Source organism: Lissotriton vulgaris, chromosome 10 (assembly GCF_964263255.1).
Source record: "Lissotriton vulgaris chromosome 10, aLisVul1.2, whole genome shotgun sequence".
Lineage (NCBI taxonomy): Eukaryota > Metazoa > Chordata > Amphibia > Caudata > Salamandridae > Lissotriton > Lissotriton vulgaris.
The window spans coordinates 1087060737-1087074760 of NC_141698.1; the positions used below are offsets into that span (position 1 = coordinate 1087060737).

Consider the following 14024-nt stretch of genomic DNA (forward strand, 5'->3'; position numbering starts at 1 on the left):
TATTTTTGCCCAATACCGCAACCCCTCTGGTCTTTGAGCCCTGCTTAGTATTTGCCAATAACAAAAACCCCAGCTGCTCCAGCAGGCATCCCTTTGCCCCCTCTGTATGTCTTTCTTGCAGACAGACAAGATCCAAACACAGTGTTTTTAACAATGCGGCAACTCACAATCTTTTGTTAACATCATTAAGCCCACAGATATTTATCGAGGCAATTCTACATGTCATTAAAATACAACAAATTTATGCCCGGCCTTCGCAAACGACTCTTTAAGTAAATCTAAGAGTAGAAAAAAAAAGATTGTGCTGTGCTTTATGTGCTGTATGTGCTGTGCGTCCAGTGCGTGCTCCCCCTCCCCCTGCCTCTCCCCTACCAACTTTCCCCCTGTACCTCCCTCCCCCCTACGGGCAAATAGGTCATGCAAGACCTATGTGTCGTCGCTTTAGAATGTAGCTGTCACATTCTCCTCCCTCCCTTAGATATTAAAACCAGAATCCTCCCCTTAGTATATAGAATTTGCGAGCCTTGTATTCCCTGTGGTGGGATACTACTCCCTGGCCCTTAATGTGAAGTTATTATCATTGCCCCCATCCCTATATCCCAGCACCTCCACCATATATTCTTTTGCCTTGATTTCAGGAAAAAAAAATTCATCTGGCCTTTAGTAATCACTTTCAATTTGGCCGGGTATAACAATTAGGCTTCTGACCCAAGGGCCTGTAATGGGGTAATTAGCTGCCTCAATCTCCACCTACGCTCCACTGGAACGAGGCTGAAATCGGGCCTGGCAAAAAAAGTAACATTATTAAAGGATCGCTTAGCTTTCGGCTTTGCTTACTCTAAAATTATTTGTCTCAGCAGAAAGTTGCCTACATATAAGAAAATAGCTCTGGGCCTACCCTCTTGAGACGCGTTCTGCCCTCTCTTCATTGTTAGGGAAAAGCAATGTGCCCTCTGGATTTCATTCTCCCATTGCCATGAAGATAACTCAGGAAAGGCCCCTTTTAATAAGTTCACCACAAACAACCTGGCATCTTGCCCTTCCATCCCTTCAGCCACACCCAGTAGTCTAATGTTATTTTGGCGCTGGCGATTTTCGTAATCCTCCAGCTTCCACTGCACGTCCTCAGCCACTTTTTGTTGTTCTTGTTTAAATGTTTGGAAGCTACTGAAGTCGTCCTCCAGCTTCCCCATCCTTTCTTCTACTTGGGTGACCCGTTCTGCGACCTCGTCTAATAGTTTATTCATCTTTCTTAAGGAGTTCTGCATTTTTTTTGCCCCCTGCCTCGCTCTGCGGCTTTCGGCTCTTGCCTCGCTTTGCATAGATTTGAGGGTGCTGAATGACAAGTCCAATGACACCAGCTGGGGTGAAGGATGGGGTGGGGCCTGCGCCCGGGGTAACATCGGGATACCACCAATGTCTTGATAAGTCTGTGATGTGGCTGAGCAATCCCACAATAGTTTTTGGGAGGGGTCTGAGGGGCTGCCGGAGGGATTAGTTTTCCTCCAAGACCTGCGTTTCTTTTGGGTGCATTTTTGAGCAGTGGAGCTGCTCCCTGAGTCAGTGGTCTCTTCTATGCTTCCTTCGCTTGCACTCAATGATTGAATCCTCATTGACTGAATAGAAGCGATCCGGCGAGGCAGCCCCACCAACGGCCCCACTCTCACAGTATCTGACTGGGTTAGTCTCATTAGCTAATTGTTGAGCTGCCAGAGCCGGATTACTCCCCAGGTGCTCACCCCTCATCCTCCAAATTGTCCCCCATCTGCCCACGCAGAGCCTGCTGACTCACCCTGGCTTTTGCCTGTGGGCATCTTGTGATCTGCAGTCAGGGTGCCCAAGCTGCCTCCGTCTCGGTCTCGGCCTCCGCCCCGTACTCCGTCTCCATCACCAGCTATCCCTTTACTCGTAGTGTCAGCTCCTGGTGCTTCTTTCACCGAGTTCTCAGATGGGACGCCGGTCTTGACTGCAAGCTCCAGCCCTTGCTCTGATGCCTGTTCCAGCGCCTGCTTCGGTTGCCTGGTTACCGGCGTGCTGGCGTCCTCTAGGACGTTCAGCGGGTTGAGCTCCTTCTCCCTGCTCCTCGCGCTGATGACTCCCACATCGACGGACTCGGCAGGTTTGGGCGCAAAGCTTTCTGCTACTGTAGGCTGCCGCATTGTAGTTTCCTTGAGTTTCGCTTTATTTTGGGCAGATCGCAGGGCCAAAGTGTCACGGGCCACGCCAGGGGTAGGTGCTGCATCATTACTAGCCCGCGGCTCGTCCGACTTTTTCCCCGGGTTTTTTTTTGTAGTGCTGGGTGGTACCTCGCTGCGCTACGGAGCCTGCTGGTGGCTTAGGCTCAATCTTATCTTTGTCCGTGGGATCCTTCTGCGATGCCAGATCTTTAGGGTCATTTAGCTTGGTTGTGCGTGGCGGCATGATGGAAGCCCCCTTACAGGTCAGCGCAATGAGAGCTGTAAAACTTCTCTGAGCTCGATGAAGAACTGCTTGTATTAGGTCGCCGGTACACTGCCACCACAGTAGGATGCCCAAGCCGCTAGTATCACCGCTTCTGTGACCCCAGAGACCCAATCTCATTGCCGTGCAGGGAGGCAGTTAGACCCTCATTTACTGTGGAAGGGAGGAGGAGTGAGATGCGACTTCTCACTACAGACCACCAGCGACCATCTTGCCCAGACAGACAATGGTTCAATTGTTGTCAACAACCAGGCAGGACCTTGAGTGGTTTTTAATGAATTAATTCATTCTTGAATCAAATTGATACATGTTTCTTTTGTTATACATAATTAATTTTTGCTCTTGTCAAGGCCGAGTTATTTGGACAAAATTCGAGGTATTTGCAGTTCACTGCAGAGTACATTTGGGTTTGGTTTTGTGTATTGTCGTCTTTTATTCTAGCTTTGGCTATATTAAGTGCCTATTGTGAGAGGTAGCTCTGAGAATGGGACAGTGTTATTACCACCACATCTACAGGAGTTTGTGAGATTGAAGCTGTCATCTTATGGTTGTCAAGGGTAACAGTGAGATTTACACAGTAATGTGGTTGATGTGGATCTTGGAACATCAGAGTGAGTTTACCTTTGAACAGATGACATTTAAAAGAAGAGTGAAGTTATCTGCACAGATGTGTCATTCATTTAGTTTGCAATATCCTTCCTAGGAATTTAAAAACACTTCACGGAGAATGTTATAGTGAGCAGAATGTATTTTTCTAAAATAATGACAGAGACTGCTTAGAAAACAGTAGAGAACTCCCCGCGGGATGGCGGACTGTGGAAGATGTAAATGTAAATGTATTGCGATTTATATAGCGCACGTATCACCCGAAGGCATCAAGGCGCTTGCCTTGGGAACCCGTCCTGGTATTCCCCTGTGAGATAACCCCAGCAGGGTATCCACAAGGTGAAAGCCAGGCATCCCGCCGCGAGGGGCTGTAGTGGAGATTAAGCAAGCTAATGCCCAGAGTCACAGAGTGTGAACCCGTGAGTCGAGTAGGCACCAGAACGAGAATTATCGAGTCCGTGGAATTTTTGAGCCCAAGACCCGCCGAGGCGGGGAATTGATCCCTGGTCCAGGACCAATCTCAGCTTCTGGGTCTGCCGCCTCTAACCCCTGAGCCACACTTCTCCACTTTATGTTAAGGTTTTCAGGAAGTCCTTGTAAGGGTTGAGGAATTTTATGTGGATTGTAGGTTGATTTGAGTTCCATGTCAGTTAATTGACTCTTTGTCTGTCTAGAATTATAGTTGAGTTTTAGACAGAAATGTAGTGAAATGTAAACTTTTGACCTTTCATACTTGTCAATCATGCATGAAGAACTTGTTATCTACTCTCTGCTTTAGCAAAGAGTTCCCCCAGTCCATTGAGTGGGCAACAAGGAAATTTGTAAAGCCTCAGTTCATTAAACCAATAGTAAGACATTTTCTTCCGACTCAGGCCGCTGCATTGCTAATAGGGAATGTTACACATAATCACCACGTTAGTAGGGCAATAATACAGAGTGCTTCGTACAGAATCAATGCATTAAATGTAGAATTGTGTGTGCTCGCCGTCAACTGGATGGATGGAGAGAAATTTTTCATAAGGCTAGTTGAATTGAATGTGTGGATGCTAATGCTTTTTTTTTATTTCCATTGAATATAAAATGAAGAATTTCACATAGACATAGGGAATTTTATGCAGTTTAAAGAATTTTACTTAAAATAATGCATGGATCGGTGATCAGGAATTTTGGATACAATCAATGCATTGGATAAGCAAGGAAGATTTTTTAATAATAATTGTCCATTAGATAGACAATACATTTTTTTCATCGCTTTGGGATGTTAGTTTAACAAATTTCAATTTTATTTAGACTCAAATAATTGGATGCATCATAATTAATTTTTTACATAGATTTGGCCTATTGTTCGGACAGTAAGGAATTTTGGCCAGAATTATCCTGTGAGTTAAAGAAATAAAACTATGCATTGATGGAGTACGCTGAAGGGAGGATGAGGATTTAATAATATACTATTCATTGGGTACATTTGGTAATGAGTGCTTCAGGTAATAAGCATTCTGTGTGTGTTCCGCGGTTAATGTGCATGCTCACTCGTTCGACATTCCACTTGTTTGACCACTGCTCTGGAGGATAAATGTCTTTAAGTTCATGTGATTAATAGCAGCATTAAATTTGCATTTGCCAAGCTTTATTGGCATGCATGCGGCATTAAATTAGCATTTTCCAAGCTTTATTGGCATGCATGCCCTTCAGGCCTTTATGCTTTATCTCTTAAGGGTGTTCGCCATCCATCAATCCACATGCGTGTGTAGAATTGGAAACAAAACAAGTTTTCAGTGTGCTGCCCAGCTTAATCTCTACTGGATTAGGGATAGCAGGGAAATGTGTGTTTGGTATGTGTAGAGTACGGGTGGAATGAACAATATGATGGCTGGACTTGGAAATTATTCCTTAGCACTCAATCCCTGATTGCAACCTTGGCGGGCGGACCACCAGGCCGCTAGCCCGTAGCATCGGCGATCGGGAGAACCCTGCCAAGCTGGTGGCATCCCGACCGCCACATTCTGAGTTTACAGCTGGGACAGTGGTGTGCTGGTGGCAGTCTTGCAGTGGCAGTAAGCTGCGGCTCACAGAAAGAGCCTGTAGGCAAAGCTGCCTCACTGCACCATCAGCATTGAGGTGCGCGAACTGTTGCCATGCACCATGTTGTGCACAGCACACAATGCATGCACAATAGTGCAGGCATAGGGGGGCACACCATGTGCCTCCAGCCACAATGCCCAATGTTTGGGGCCCCTCTTTTGCCCTTTTTGTTTTTAAACAGAGTTTTATATAGCATGAACTTGACCCGAAGGTATCGGGTTTCAGAGCGCTTTACATGAGCACCAGTTGCGTTACATGATGACACATTAATTTTTGTTACGCTCGGGGAGATTAAGTGCTTTGCCCAGAATCACAGGATTTTGTGCATCCTTGCCGAGACTCGAACCCAGTTCCCCAGTTTGGAGGTCGACCGCCCTAGCCATTAGGCCAACTCCTCTCCCCTCGACTCCGCACTTCTTAGCTCCTCTCCTCTCGCCTTTCCGCCAACCATTTCATGGCGGGGTCCCGTCATTTAAAGGTCAATGGAAATGCAGGTCATAATCAGCAAAGCAATGTCAGCATCGGCACCGCTGCCTTGGAGCACTGCTTGCCCCACCGCCGTGGTATCAAAGATCCTGGCGGTTTCTGCAGTGTTGTGGCAGTCCAACTGCCCTCCTCGTAATCGGGCACTCTGACCGACAAAGAGGGAGTGGTAGTCGGACCCCCACTGATTGTACGGCGGTCTCAAGACCTCCGTACTCAGAATCAGTGTCTCAGTGTTAAGTGTCATCCATAGACGGCAATCTCTGGATGAGCGCCAGAATGGGGGTAGTGAGAGGTTGGGCACATTAATGATGAGGTATGTAACTAAATACCCACCCCTAAGTCTTTGATGTCATTCATGAAAGGTTAATGGGGATTGAGTGCTAAAGATGGTGTGTAAAGTAACTGCTAAATTATGCTGATATGGGCAGGCTGACTAATGACCATGACAATGAATACTCACCTCTGTGTGCTCATTTGTAGAAAAGTGAGGAAGTTATGACTAATGGAATCCAGGATCGAGACAGAGAAGAAAGTAGACAGGCTACCTATAGAAAGCAAGCGTAGTTCTTGCAGGGGCTGAACAGGAAACAGCGTATATGCTCCATTGTTGAGACCAGACAGGATGTGGACAAGTGTCGGGCCTTGGTCAGAGCACCATCATCTCTTATGCATATGGTTGGAACTGGCCCTTTTTGCTGGATTATCCTCAAACGTTTTGTCTTCCTCCTGTATTTTTGTCTGACCTGTTTATGTTGGTTTTACGACTCTGGGCACTTTACCACTGCTGATCAGTGCTAAAGTGCATGTGCTCTCTCCTGTAAACTTGATAAGATTGGTCTACACTTGCTTGGAATATGTAATTTACCTGTAGGTCCCTTGTACAGTGGTATCTCATATACACAGGGCCTGTAAATGAAATTCTACTAGTGGGCCTGCAGCGCTGCTTGCGCCACCCAAAGAAGTAGCCTTTCAAACCAGTCTTAGGCCTCTGCCACTGCAGGGCTTGCCGCACAAGTTACTGCTGCAGTGATGTGGCATTTAAAGTGGTTGCCATGTCTGAAACTCCCCTTTTACTACATATAAGCACTCCTATGGTAGGCCCTTGCTAGCCCTATGGGCAAGGTGCTGTGTAGGTAAAAGGTAGGATGTGTGCCTTAACTGTGTGGCATGTTCTGGTAGTGATAGACAGCCTATTTGATTTCTCACTGCTGTGAGGTTGCCCTCTTATATGTTTTGCATTTGGAATTCCCTGACATGTGGTTCAGTGGTAATTTCTAATATGAAAGGGTTAGCATGGCCATGTTTGGTATGTTTGGAATAGTAGAAATAAATCCTGGTAGTAATTGGTGAAAGTGGATTTGTTTTTACTATTTGAGAAATGCCACTTTTAGAAGTAGGCATTTCTGTGTGCTTATGAATATTTGTGCCCTGCCTGGTTGTGTATTCAAAGACTGACAGGATAAGGGGATGTGCATTCACTCTAGACAGTCACAATAGGGGTTGAAGTGTGTCCTGCCTTTACTGAATGACTCATTGCTGGGCGGTAAAGAATGTGGCTGCATTTGAAGTGGTGGGAGGAGTTGCACCTACATCTGAATAGGGCTGTGTCTGCTTTTTGTGACACTTCATGGAACTTGTAGCCAGATGCCGCTGGCTCTACAGATTGAATTTGGCCAGAAGGAGCTGTTGTGCTGCTAGGAGAGAACCACCATTGGACCCCCTTGTTTGTTGTGCTGCCCTGTGGCCTGCTGGGCTGCTGCAGGGAATGCCTGTCACTCTGCAGGGACCCTGTGTGTTGGTCTACTTGCTACATTCCTGTTTTGGTACCTCCAGTATTCTCCAGGGGCTTGTAGGTTTTTTCTTCCCCTCTCCACTGTTGTCATGGGGGTTTCTGTCTGGAGGAAGCCCTAATATTGCCCCACCAGCGGTGAGACTTGAGAGGCCAGCCATTCTACTTTGCTCAAACAGTGCTGGTGCCTAATACCCACTGGTTATTGACAGAGTGCGTGGAAGCACTTTCTGATGAGCCTAAGGGATTCACCAGCTTGTCCCCGTTGCATCTTGTGCAGGGGTGCTGAACTGCATTCTTTTTGCCGACATTGGGCCACATCCCTCAGGAGGTGGAATCATTGCTTCAGGGAGACCAGGCTGGATGAAAGTAAAGGGCCACAACTGCTTTGGTTGCCCCTGGGCCCCTTGCAAGGCCGTACCAGAGTCGAGGGATGGTGAGGAGTGAGGAGTCCAGGTTGCTGACCACTTTTGCCTTGAACTGGTTTACTTCATGGTTCACCTGTCATTGCAAGGGCGGACATCTGGAGGAAACTGACAACTCATCCCCGCTTCCTATCTGAGTGGTCCTGGGTTGCAGAGGTGGCCACCCCGGTGTGGTAACATATGTCCGATTCAACTGGCTCAGAGGGGTCATGGACACTGCCTCCAGCCTTCTGTCATTGCAAAGGGTGTTTTTGTGGAGGCAGCAGCCTCCAGGAAGGAACCACAACTTGCCTTTTTGTTTTGTCCTGGAGAATGGTTACCTAGGAGATCCTAGCTAGCCTTGAGGATGGAGGGAGTCTTCCCCCACGTAATCACATGGGCGTTGCAGACTGCCCCTTCGCCAGGGCAGCCACAGCAGACTGCAAGCTCCTGCGCAGCAGTGCTGGGCTGTCCATATTTTTGGCCAGTAGTCGCTGGGCTGTGGGCTGAGAGATCCGGGAGGGCCGTGGACACACTGCGGCATTCGCTATTGTTGGAAAGCTGCAATTAGCTGCAGCGTTTATGCGTGTTTGTGGGCAGTAGCACTCCACTCTTTTGCATTCATGGGTCACAATGGAGTCTCACCGTAGGCGTAAACGGTATATGCTTCCCCCCGTCCAGACTTATACTTTGGGGCATTTGCATGGGTGTTCAGATGCTGGTGAAACCTTGGCAGAAGCCCCCGCTGTGCTGAACGCAGGAGACCTTCAGGAACTACTGTAAACATGTAAAAGAAGTGCATGTGTACTGTAGTTTTCGAGTTCAGGGTGGAAATTGGTAATTCCTGTGCCTTATTCATTATTGTTGCCATATCAGCCCAATTATATTGATGTAGGTGTTTCTTCCCTGTGTTTTTAGTCATTCCCCAAATGCTTCATATTTATGCCCAGAGGTTGTGATGTATGCTGTATTTTCTCGCATTCCAGGACTGGCATAGTATGCCCAGCAACCATGATTTATGTATGACCTAACCTGCATTTTAGGCACTGAGGTGTTCTAATGTATGTTGTTTTTGCCTGGTGTTGTTAGGATAACAAGCATTATTTCAGGATTCGCCTTATGTGCGCAGGGATGGTCTTGTTATGACGTGTGTAACCTATACGCATTTACTTTATGCACTAACTGTAATGTCATGACAAGCACCTGGTTGGCAAAGTGATTTATGTGATTATGGTCTAATGTGTTTATCTAAAATACAAAGGATATTTTTATATAACCATGTGTGGAGTCTCTTTTTGTGGTGTGCCTAGTGGGTCACTGGTGTGTCTGTGTGTGTTGTGCAAATGCTTTACACTTTGCCTCTGGGGTAAGCCTGACTGCTCTGCCAATCTACCAAGGGGGTGAGAAGGGGTTATGTTGGGTGTGCAACTCCCTTACCCTGACTAGCGTGGTGGGTTCGGTCTGGCTTAGGTGTTCAACCTAGCCAACCAGAAACCCCATTTCTAACACACATTGGCCCCCTAAGTTGTAGGATTACGCTGCCAAATTTCAAAGTAACCAGAATACTATACTGAACTAGGTCAAGCGAGTAGTTCACATTTTGACTACATCAATCAATCAAAACATATTTATTCCGGTTCAACAAACCACAACAGCACAAATGAAAAAACTGAAAAACCCATTATCAATTCATTACAAAAATCTACATGGAGCTAAAATAATATCTTCTGAAAATTATTAAAATCCATAAAATGTTTGGGGGTCCAACAGTGACCTCACTTTGATGGCCCCACTTAGAAAAAAGCAACAGCATAACAGACCTGGCGAGAGGTTAACATTTTTTTAAAAATGTTTTTTTAGAGTGCTATATAGCGCGAACTAGACGCGAGACATCGGGTATCAGAGCGCTTTACATAGCACCAAGTTTCGTTACAGAAGAACACATTCATTTTTGTTAGGCACGGGGAGATTAAGTGATTTTTCCAGAATCACAGAATGTTTAGCGTCGTTGCAGAGACTCAACCCCGGTTCCTCAGCTTCGAGGTCGACCGCTCTAGCCGTAAGGCTACAACCTCACCCAAATACAATAGGACAGGGCTTGCATGCTTAAAATTCCTATCATTTAGCCCTGGTCTTAGATCATGACGCAGCGTAATATCTACAGAACAAAGTAAAGTAAAAGGTGTCTTGAACGGAATCGGAGTCAAACCCACATGGGTCCGAATTTGTTACTAAATTCCAACCTCCCTGTCTTCATTACCTAATCATCTTTTTAATTTTTCACATGCTTTTTGCTTGCTCCTCTGTTGTGAGAGCTCTCTCTGATCATTAGGGACAAGACCAGAACACTTCATTCTCCATCAACACTTGCATGTTTTTTATGCATGTTTAGCAAGCTGGACTTTTTGTAGGATAATTATTTTCTTCTGCACAACGGGCTTGTGATTTTGTGTGTGATGCACAGGAACTACACGGGTTGTACGCAAGTCATCTGTTGTTGAATAACAATCCGCGGCTTACCACAGTACCGTACCCAGGAGGAAGATCTGCTTGGCATTACCCCAGCAAATAGCTCTGCTCTCAGATGTCCCAATGGCTTCCAGCCTCCAGATGTTGAAGTGTTTCATTAAGTACCGCCAGATGCTGCAGTTCCCCTGCACTCTGGCGGAGAGAGGTGCTGCCTCCGCGGCCCTCAACAGGTTCAAGACTCCTTGGCTGTGCCCCACACCTTTCTCTGGGGACATATTACCTGCTACCTTGGGAGGTTACAGGGGTAATGCAGTCCAGATCTGGGTACAATGGACCCCTTCCTATGGACTTACATCCTCTTCTAAATCTACTTAGAGATAGACAAGATGTGACTTTCAAACAAAATGTCTTGGGTCAGGACAACTGCACTGAATCCTTTGCTGTGTTTTCACTGATACTTGAGGAACAGTGGACCATAGGCATGGAAGAGAGTAACGACATCACGGTTCCTTCCACACTTCCGGGTAAAAAGGGCTCCATTGCTCTAAGGGTGGTCCACAGAGGCAGCATTTTGCTTCACCATCTTTCCTCTGATCTTTGCAACAATAAAGGTGCTGACACCGCTGTGCAAGGCGGGGACCATTCCTACCACCTGGTCGTCCCCGGCAACGTCTCGTTGCAGGCACCTGTGAGCAGGGCTAGACATAGTCGCGTCGTCAGACCAGGTGGCTTCAGGGAGGTGCATGTGTGGTGTGGTGATGACCACCCCGAGAGGGGTTTCTGGGGTTCCAGTGTTTGGCCACTAGTACAAAGCCATCTGGTCTTGGGGTGACCTCATTACCTTCTGGTGTGGCAGGTCAGGAGCTCCTATTCAACCCCCCCCCCCCCATGACCTCTTTGGGCCCCACTTGTGACCATGCCAGCCTCATCCTGCATGCTGCCTGGATGTGCAAGATAGACTTGAAACAGTGGGCTCTCTCGCAGTGTGCACCAGGTACTGCTGTATGGGCTGGGTCAGGGTCCCATACCCTACTACGCTGTGGTTGCAGAAGGGTAGTAGGGCTCACAGAGGCCATTGTTCCATACTGGACACATAATCAGTGCTGAGTGCATGTTACCCCTTTCCCTGTTCGTGCTTCCTTTGCTGCATGTGCCAAGTGCCCTCGTGAACCACTGAAGGTACTTGTCTTTCCAAAGCGCATTTTATTTAGCTAACAATAATACGGTTATCTATAAGGCACATATGGGCATATTTACAAGGGCAGTGTGCCACCGAAGCACCACTTTTCCTGACGCTTTGGTGGCACACTCCTATGCACCATATTTACAATCCGGCACTAAGCCACTTTGCGTGTCTTAACTGTAAATATTGTACCCTTTGACACAGTTATCCGTGTAAAAGGGGCGTGCAATGGGTGTTGCTGTGGATGCACCCACACAACACCCATTCCTTTTTGACACTGCCCCAGATTTACAAGGATCTGTATATATGAGGCAATGCCAAATGTTAAACCCATTCAAAAGGAGGCATTTGAGTGGCACAACGAGGACAGATACTTTCATTTCTCTTTATTTTTTGTTCTTTAGAGGGAGCAAATTGCTATTTTGTGCAAGAAGGAGCCCCTTCCTGCACATAAACGATCATCCCAGCAATGCAGGTACTCTTGGGAGTATGGCGCAAGGGTGCCTGCGTTGGCGCAAGGCAACGTTGCCAGCGCAGGGGTGAGCATGGGGATGCACTGTATTCTTGTTAATACGGCGAATCCCTGAGTTTTTTTTAATGCTGCAGCTCGGCGCATTAGATTTGCATGCAGCTCTGCATCATTACACTGTAAATATGCCCCAAAAAGTCAAATTTCTTTAAAAACAATCCATATTCAAATAGAAATGTTAACCCTTCCAGTGCTCTCACTGTGCAGTGCCAAGGAAGTGCCTTGGGGCCGGAGGGTGGAAAGGTTGCTGCAGTTCATGTTGATTCTGTTAAGTGTATTTGTGAGACACATGCATTGATGCTGTGCTTAGGTCCATTATTAGAAAACAACCCACCGGGCTTCATCCATTGGTTGGCCTATTGTTCCCCCGCCGATTAAAGCATGCAGCACAGCGCAATTCACCAGCCCTCTTTAGTCATTGGCTAATTTCACTCTGAGGGACAGTATTTTGCCCTTTCACAAGGAGAACATCTGCACATAAAATAGTTCCCTTTAGTGCCAAGGACTACTATAGCAATGTGTGATTTTTGAGTAAACGAGGGCCTGCCTACTCCCCCAAGCCATAACTTTTAGCAGAAACCTTGAAATAACAAACAAGCAATGGCAAAGTCAACATGCTGACAGCCAACGCCAGACCTATTGACTTTGCTAATAAATATTTTCACTTCTGTCTGTCTCTGTTGTTGTTATTCATGTTTGCGTGTGTGTGTCTGCTGTCTTTGTGTTGTGTGTGGGTTGTGAGTGGGTATGCACACACATTAGCTCCGTCTGTGTGAGAGGATGAAGTGTGCCCTGCTGATGCTGTTCTGTATTTGTGCTGCATCCAAAGGAATCCTGCTTCTTCTGTTTGTGCTCCCCCTGCTGTGTGCAAGAGAAACACTGGAGCTGTTCGTGCTGTGCAGATTCCATGCAAGAGTGAAGTTTACTCTGCGGCTGTCTGTGCTGCGCTTATTATCTGTGTGTAAGTGGAATTCTCACTCTTGGTGCTCGTGCATTAGCAGAATTTGCACACTTTCTCTCTGTGCACATGGAGAGTTTGAACTGTTGTTCTCTGTGCATAAGTGATGTTTTCTTTCTTGATGTCTGTGCTGTAGATGTTCTGTGCATGAGGGAAGCTTGCACCACTGCTGTCTGTGTGACACCCAATCTAGATGTCTTACAGAAGCATTAAAAAGATTTGCATCTTTGTGATTGCTTCTAAGTATCTGTATACTTGATTTGTACACCGCTCTGGTCTCTTAAATGTTTCTTTAATCACTCAATTTATTATTATTATATTTGGGTTTGTAAAGCGCACAGATACCCTGGGGTTTCCCGGCGCTGGCAGAGAAAAAGAAGCAGAGAAGACAAAAGAGGGGGGGGGGGGGGGAAGGATTAGGCGGAGAACAACCAAGTTTTCACACCTTTCCTGAATTTGAGATGGCATGTTTCAAAACGCAAAGGGATGGGAAGGGTGTTCCAGAGTGATGGCGCCAGGTAAGAGAAAGAACGGCCACCAACTCTAGTGCGTTTGAACCGGGGAACTGAAAAAGTACCTAGGGAGGAAGATTTAAGAGTGCTTGATGAGCAGTATGGCTGAACCAAGGTGGAAAGGTAGGGGGGGGAACTGCCAGTTTTAATCTTATGCATATAACATAAGGCTTTGAATTTAGCCCTAGATTCTATACGCAGCCAATGTAGGCTGCGCAGAGAGGCGGTGGCAGAGGCAGTTCTGGGCAAGTTGCATAGTAAACGGGCAGCCATATTTTGCACCACCTGCAGTTTGCGTGTCACCTCCTTACAGGCACCTAGGAGGAGTACGTTGCCGTAATTTAACACTTACAGGGGAATTGAGTATCTGCATGACTGCCACCGACCACCATCTTGATAATATTCCCATGATTTAACTTGAGCATCTTATAAAGTGTAAGGCGCTAGAATCTTCAAATAACACCTAGGGACTTATTATGAGTCACACACCGCCAAAATCACTGTGGCAGTCTCCTGACTGCCCTAGTACGACTAGGTCGGTCGGGC

General features: G+C 46.7%; 1 protein-coding gene across 1 annotated transcript in view; it reads left to right on the forward strand.

Annotated features, from left to right (window-relative positions):
• ZNF385D (zinc finger protein 385D) overlaps window positions 1-14024 on the forward strand; it is a 575209-nt gene that overhangs the window by 227340 nt on the left and 333845 nt on the right. The gene's annotated exons all lie outside the window — the stretch shown is intronic.